At 30.0% G+C, this 8,528-nt stretch overlaps 1 long non-coding RNA gene across 4 annotated transcripts; it reads right to left on the bottom strand.

Moving 5' to 3' along the window:
- Positions 1-202: 202 nt before the first annotated feature.
- On the bottom strand, positions 203-3,234 carry LOC139893199 (uncharacterized). 4 transcript variants are annotated; one of them, XR_011774396.1, is made up of 3 exons: positions 2,020-3,234; positions 1,143-1,519; positions 203-851 (listed from the first exon to the last, which is right to left on the bottom strand). It is a non-coding gene; the product is annotated as an uncharacterized lncRNA (long non-coding RNA). The 4 variants fall into 4 exon arrangements; XR_011774393.1 differs by having other exon boundaries at positions 1,143-3,234; XR_011774395.1 differs by having other exon boundaries at positions 203-773; positions 1,143-3,234.
- Positions 3,235-8,528: the final 5,294 nt, after the last annotated feature.

The raw sequence follows: 8,528 nt of genomic DNA, 5'->3' as shown, positions 1-8,528 counted from the left end.
GAAGGATTTTCATTGATACAATTGCATCAACAAAGATGAAGCATAACATGATTTCACTATGATTTTAATAAACAAAGGAATCTATAATAATTTGTCAAAACTAAAAGAACATACTAATGTCTATATGTACTAAAGGACATAAGAAATTGTGTCGTTGGATTCTCAAAAAACAACATTATAAATCAATCATAACACATAGCCTAACACCATAAACAATTCGAATTTACCATAAAAGATTCGACTAATAATAACCATTGCATTCCTACATCAAATGACAGATAATAACAAAACTAACATAAAAATTCGCATAGTAGACATAAACCATAATGGAAGAGAAAAGTGTCTACCCTTGATTCTAAGGGATTTGACCAGTGCCTATAGTGCTTGTATTATTCATCATCTAAATTATCATCTATTTCCATAAGAAAAATAAGAACTACCGTGTTTGATCATCCTTGGATCCACAATTTGCGAAATTTCCAAAACAGATTCAAGTGTGAAAGCATTGAGCCTTGTAATCTGCAACATCTTTGATGTACTAAATTCTCATTTCATGGTATTCATTCCATTTCATGGTATTCGTTCCAACTTTGATATCCTCAATTCCCTTTTAGCAAAGTTATTACGCTTCTTAGCTCCATAAATTTCAACAGCTCTTACATGAGATTTTGAGTGCAACATAATGAACTGATTAGCAAAATTGTCAAGAGATGGTGGAGTGGTGGTACCTTGGAACCAAAAAGCTCAATCAGTTGGAAGTGTTTTTCAATAACCTGAAAAAAACTTCTTTACATGTTTTAAGCTTCAATTTCAATTTATTAGCTCTTCTCAAGATGTACCTAATGTCCAATCTTTTTGTTGCACGAAAAAAATGTGTTAATGGTTGCGAGGGATAATTAATTCATACATAACCACTACATTCATACTAATATCATACACGATAACAACTAATCTCAGTCTAATCATAAGATGACTTGTCAGCTATATGTTTAATCACAGGAAAATAATAGCTTATAATCTATGTCTATGTATATGTATATATGTATTCATTGCTATAACATAATAGTAGTAAAATCATACATACTTTCCGTTAGTAACAAAAATAGAAGTAATTGAAAGCATAAGTTTTATAAACGACCAACCTTATTACATAGTTACTGATGCCTTTAGGCCAATACCAAGATGACATGACTTTCATATCGTAGTTGTACGCATGTTACTTTGACGACATCGAGTTACAATGGCACAATCTGCATCATAGTGGTTCATTAAAATTTGATGACACATTCATTGTATGCCCATGTATAACATCAATGATATCTATATGTCTCCTTTTATCACAGTTGATTAATTCGAAAATCAAAACAAAAAACAATATACATGTACCCGAATCACATGGAATGGCTGAGTTAATTTAATGTGCTTATTTTGAGCCCATTGAAACATCAACCAAACCTTAGTACATAGCCATCATTGATTTTAGTCCATTAAAATTTGATGTAACATTGTTAATCTACCACTGCATAAGAGCAATAATTTCTAAATATCACTTATAATCACAGTTGTTTGATTATAAAATAAAAAAAAAAAAAAAAAAAAAAAAAATTACAGAAAATGTGTACATGAATTACATGGAATGACTGAGCGACACTACTTATTAGTTATGTATTAACTGTGCATATGAATAGTCGCATAATGATCTTATGAGCAGCAAAAATATCTTTTATATGATAGGACTTTTAGTAAACAAAGTTAACAACAGTTAGGTTACCTGACAAATTGGACTATAACTTACGTTTTTTGAGTTAAGAAACTTGTGACCCATTTTTAAAATGATTGTAATAATATACTTATGCATCAGTAATTGATGATGGAATAAAATGACAAAAGTGATTATAGGTCAACAAAACCTGACACACACTAACAAAACTTGTTTTGACATCTTACCCAGCCCACATGACCCTCCCATTTTGACAGCTTTAGTACATAACTAATAATCATGAATCTTAATTGAAATACCTTTTTTACCTTCCGGGTTTTTGTGTTACAGATGGATGGCAATTCTGATTTTCGTGGTAGCAACCAACAACGGCACTGAGTTTTTTTCAAACCATTGTTGGTTTGACAATTTGAGACCTGTTTAAACAAATCACTCCTAATAGGACCTTAGCTCCATTGAAAGCTATAAAATCTTGAACATAACTATAACTAATAGCTATTAACTATTACTTACTAACTCTTAAGTATATATACTATTAACTATATAACTTAAATGGAAACATAGCACCACAGTGGACATTGTTTGTATAATCCCACATATCACAATAAAGAGGAGATGTAGTTGTTTAATCATTAAAAGAAAATATTGTTAAGATAAAGACTATTAGCATAAAAAACACATACATCAAGTTAACTAAATCAACATTCAACATACAATGTGGCAACTTGAAATGCTACCATGTAAAATAAACTAATTGTATCAAGTAGTTCTAAGTATCACTAACAAAGTATGACTCACAAAGTATATACTCATCATTTTACTAATTCTTGAAAGTATCATTAAACTAATTGTATCAAGTAGTTCTAAGTATCAGTCTTTATAGCTTTCGATTTTTTTTTTTTTGTAATAACTTAAGTACGGAGTATTACATATCAATCATGAGCAATTCAAGCAATTAAAAATTCAAAATCGATGAAGAAAACAATTACCTGTACCTAATTAATAAAAAACAAAATTAACTAATAGATCAAGTTTTAACAGAGTCTAAACAATCAAAATTACATAGTAATAACCATAACAATCTTGGAAGAAAAGATCTCAAATCGTAAGAATGTTGAAGATGATTCTAGTCATCGATATATTCAGATGAAGAGTTGTGAAGAATCCCATCTGATGATGGGTTGATAGATCAATCGATTTAAACCCTACCCAAATTTTATTTCGTATGTTAACCCTAAGAATTGAAGAGGCAATCCATACCTGGTACTGGATATCGATGATGCTATTATTATTATCAGCAATTGAACACGCCAATATGTGAATAGCGGTTCCGTCATGAATAACCTAGACAATTTTTTCAGCGATTTGAATGATGAAACAAATTTTGGTAGCGATTTGAGAGGATGAATCATTTTTTCCTTGTGGTGGAATGACAGTGAATGTTGAAACCCTAGAAAAATTATCCGATCCTTCAATTCAATTGTGAATAAGCCTCTAATCCCTAATTTGGCATTTTTTTTTTGAATCTGGAAGAAAATAAAACTGATGCAATCGTAGCAGTTTCTATTCGCTTAATTACTGATGATTGAGGACACGTGTCTTTTTAATGTAATTTTCAGCATTTAATCTACTTTTAATTAGAAAAAAGAATGGGATTATGAGGTCATTAGAAGGTGACATGTGGCCGAAAACCTTACCGATTTATATATGTGTATATGATGTATATGATATGATATGATATATGATATATGATGATGATGATGATGATATGATATGATGATATATGATATATGATATATGATATATGATGATGATGATAACTAATGTCAAATTCATTCGGTAATATAAGTATATAACAATTAATAATAATAATAATAATAATAATAATAATAATAATAATAAGAATAATAATAATAATAATAATAATAATAATAATAATAATAATAATAATAATAATAATAATAATAATAATAGTGTCATCATTTCATCACTAATGACCTTTTAATTTTCAAAATGATGATGTCATTATTATTTAAACATTAATTCTACTTAATAAAAATTTAAAAAATATATCAAATAAAAACAAATAATTATACCGATAATATATGCATGCCGATTTTGAAGGCAATATGGTTTTATGAATTTAAATTATATAGAAAATATAAACATATATGAACCGATAATACCATTTTACTGATTTACATATAAAATTAATTCTAATTAAAAAAAGATACAAAATCAAAACAAATGAATACTCAGAATATATAAATACGCCCATGACCATATATTATTTATAATAATAATAATAATAATAGTTATTATTATTATTATTATTATTATTATTATTATTATTATTATTATTCAAATATGGGTTTTTTACGTGATTAATTACGTTACATATGTATTCAAACTACATGTTTCAATAAAAGGTTGTAATGTAGGTTTTTATGAAGAAAAAAAAACAGTAATTGTGATAAAAATTGAAAGATGATGGTGAGAGAATGAATGTAATTAATTTATTCTAACAAAGTCAAGTACATTAATATTTTTGTAAAAATGACAAGTTTTTTTGTCGAAATCCGTGGTTTCACGGGTCATTAAACTAAATGACTTTAACATTTACATTCACTTAATACCTAAAACACATCATTAAACTATTTTATTTAAACAAACCCGTAATTCCACGGATCATTTCACTAGTTAATTGTTATAAACTTAGACACTATGAGACATGTTTATGCTTTGTAAAATCGTTAACAAATGATGGGTATAATAGTAAATACTTGGTTGACACTTCACTTGTGTAAATCGCTTTTTCCCCACAGTGACTAGGTAGTTACTTCTTGATTTCCTCGGTTTTCAACATATAAAACGTGAAAAATTGACTTTTAGTATTATTTTTTTTTCAAACGGTTAAAATAGATTATTTTGCGATTTCAAAACGTGAAAATCAAATAATCCATCAGCAAACGCTAATCCAAACACGATCTTACTCTTTTTATATACTTTTGAGGTTGGTACCAATATACATTTTGTAATTATAAAATACCGAAAATGTGTTCAAGATATAGAGTAAAACTATTTCCCGCAACAACGCACAGACTCTTATTGCTCGCTACAAGAGGGTTTTAATTATATAATAAATGCTACAATAATATTAGTCTATTCGTCTTAATTTAATTGTATTCAGAAAAAACACTTATTTTAAGAAATATCATAAATACATTGTAATTTCTTTTACTTTAGAGATTACTCTTTGTTTTTAAAGATATTTGTTTTACATGTATATATATTTAAGATATTAATGAGTTTTACATAATTATTATTTATAGAAGTAATCAATTAATTTTGAACAACAAAACATATAAACGAGATATAATAAACTTTATAGTTTTTCTAATGATAGTCTAAAGTGCTATCTTTAAGAAATATTTAATGCAATAAAAGATGGTACTTTTAAATTAGTTGGCTAGTTATTAGTTAATTATTGGGTTGGTTATATGCATAATACAAGTGAATTATGTGTGTCCGGACATTTTAAAGATAGCCCTTGGGGCTATCTTTAGAAAAACTCTAAACTTTAAACTAGAAAAAAAAAATCGGTTGAACTCAAGCACTTTCCTTTCGATTTATGGTTGTACACATTGTAGTGATATATCAAATGTAATGTGATATCAAAAAACACGCGATTTAATAAATGTCACTATCACACTTTTTTTGGTTCGTTTTACAATTTTACCTCTTATTATTATCTTTATTTTTGTTATACATGCATAGGTAGGGGTATAAATAAATAAAAAAACTTTAACTCATTATTTCTTATCTTCTCTTTAGAGCATTCCCAATCATAACGCATTTCTTCAAATTAACACATTTTCACATCAGTGTCACATCACTATTTCCTTCTTATTTTCTTTGTATGAGTAACTCATTACATATCATTCACAACTATTACACCTTTTTAAAAACATTATAAATTAATTAATAAAACAATAGTACAAATTGAAAAGCAAAATGTACAGATAAATAAAGCCAAACTTTTTGTGATGCATTATGCTTGAAAAGTACTTAATGGTTGGCCATGGTTGATTGGCAACACATTTCCATACCACTACCAATGGTGTCAATTTTATGCATCAATAACATTTTCATTGAGAATGTTCTTAAAAGTGATTTATTATAATCACGCACGTTTGCCTGAGTGGTTACTAAGTTGTCTAATGAAGCACATTACCCGAGTTTAATTCCTGGCTATGTCAAATTATTCAAAAAGTGAGTGTGACTAGAGAGTGCGCATAATGCGCAATTCACCCGTACCAGGTCTCGCACTTAGGGGGCTTGATTACCCGAGGTCTTACCTTCTATGAGGGTTTTCTCATTTACAAAAAAAAAAAAAAAAAAAAAAAAATGAGTTATTATTATTAAGTTGAGATAACTCAAAATTAGTATCGAGACTATTAAATTGGAACGAACAAAATAAATAATACGGAGTAAATAAAAACATACGATCCCCGATCCTATTTCACAATAACGATATCTTAACAACCTTGATCGTTACTAGGTTGAACCCACGTGGTTTCATTTAGATTTATAGTTTTTTTTTTTTTATTTTTTTTTTTTATAACAATTCTACTTTTTATAGGTTGTACACATTCTAGCTAATATACTCCGTATCAAATATGAACAAATCTATATCTCCGTCTACTACGAAATTAAATAAATAATGTAACGTTTGTGTTCGTAAATATTAAGATCAAGGGTATGTAACATATAATTAAGTCCTCATACATTAAGAATCGAAGAATCATAATCAAATAACCAATATATCAAATGTGAACCAACTGATTTTCATCTATATCTCTGTATACTGCAGAATTAGTTGTGACGTTTGTGTTCATATCAAAAGGATCAAGGGCATGTTACATATCATACAACATCGAAGAATAATAATCAAACTAAAGGAATTTTTTTTAAAGCATCTAACAAACATATTTTAAATAAAATAATGAGAAGAAATTTACATCTACATATAGAGTTAGTATTTTACTATCAACATCGAAACAAACCCAAACAAGATTTATGCATGGACTTGTAGCTAAACAACAAACAAACGAAACACCATTTTCACCAGAGGATGACTTAAGACTGCCAAACAAATGTTGACAACATATCTTAAACCCCCCGTGTTGATAAGCCATTGTGTCCAAACAAGCGAATTATTGTTAGATATATTGAAAATACATTTGAAGCTCTTTACTTTGATTTCATTTAACATGATCGAGCTGGTCTGAACAGTTTTTTCAAACACCATTAGCTTCCGAACAACAATATGACGTTATTTGACCAATCATGTAAGTTCTTGAGTACATATTGTGGGGTCAGTGTGGGAATTACTGTTTTTCTCTTCGATTAACGTGCAAACCCTCTTCGCGATCTGGAAACAACGAGGATGGCTTAACAATCAATTTAAGGTGTTTGACTCAATTAGGAACTCGAGTGAGCTGACTCTTCAGTGACTATAGAGTCAGAAAGTTTGTGTGAGAGATAAGTGCAAATACTTAGAGAAAGTTAGAGTAATAGTTTCAATCAAACGTATATCGTATCCCATATGATATCGACCACCTGATAACTATGTCTTGCATGATTAGTTTTCTGGTGCGCTAAGGTGTGTGAGTTCGGTTTGACAAATCCGTATATCCCATCTAAAATCGAGCTTTGTATTTTTTATTTTATGCCAACCGATTAGCATGCAGGTAGAGGTACAATTATAAATGTTAATTAGTGTTGAATGATAGAACCCTGTCCCTATTATATTCCAGTGATCAACTATTTATAACGATTACATAGAAGCCTAGAAACCTTAAATATGTAGGATCGTTTTAGCCCAACTAATAATGCACATAATTGGACCACCCTATGTATGCGCAACACACGTGCTATGCACGCGTTTTTAAGCACAAGGTAAAGATTACTTCGCGAGATATGTATGTAGGAGCATGATAAGTCACGATGACGCTAGGCACAAACAAACAAAAGGGCACCATGGAGGGTTGACACAATCCCGACACCACAACCTGGCAGATGTCGACACAAAACATTACATTATTAAAAATTAAAAACATTACATTATTAAAAATAAAAGACACTACATCGATAAAAAAACACAATAAATAACGCTAATTGTTTCGAACAATATAATCATCCGGGAGTGTCCAAATGTGTTCGATCAAACTGTTGTGAAGGACATGATGCGCTCTTCGATCTCACAACTCTCGTGACATCCGATCCTGGAGCTCAACTCTCTCCATCCAAGTACGTCGCGACATGTTTTCTCGTTCTCGGAGATGATCCTCTTCGAGGTCGCATATGTTGCGCTCGTTGTCTTCGGTGATCATGTTGTGAAGTATAACACAAGTGTACATGATTCGACGTATTTTATTGATACTAAAAGGTCTTGATGGGTGTTTTAGTATTGTCCAACGACCTTGAAGAACACCGAAAGCTCGTTCCACGTCTTTTCTCACTGCTTCTTGAAATCGTTTAAACTTTATATTTTTTTTGGCTCAATTGGACATTTAAACGACTTGACAAGTGTTGCCCATTCTGGGTATGTCATCTACCAAGTAATACCCTTTATTAAATTCTTGCCCGTTGACAGTGTAACGGACCTCCGGAGCTCGACCATCCAATAAATCTTCGAACAAATCCGATTCATTAAGAACATTAATATCATTGTTCGAACCCGCTTGACCAAAGAAAGCGTGTCAAATCCACATATCGTAGGACGCAACCGCCTCGAGCATTATTG

This window comes from Rutidosis leptorrhynchoides, chromosome 2 (assembly GCF_046630445.1).
Source record: "Rutidosis leptorrhynchoides isolate AG116_Rl617_1_P2 chromosome 2, CSIRO_AGI_Rlap_v1, whole genome shotgun sequence".
In the NCBI taxonomy this organism is placed as follows: Eukaryota; Viridiplantae; Streptophyta; class Magnoliopsida; order Asterales; family Asteraceae; genus Rutidosis; species Rutidosis leptorrhynchoides.
Note: the sequence above shows the minus strand (reverse complement) of the source record. Positions and strands in the feature narration are given on the sequence as shown.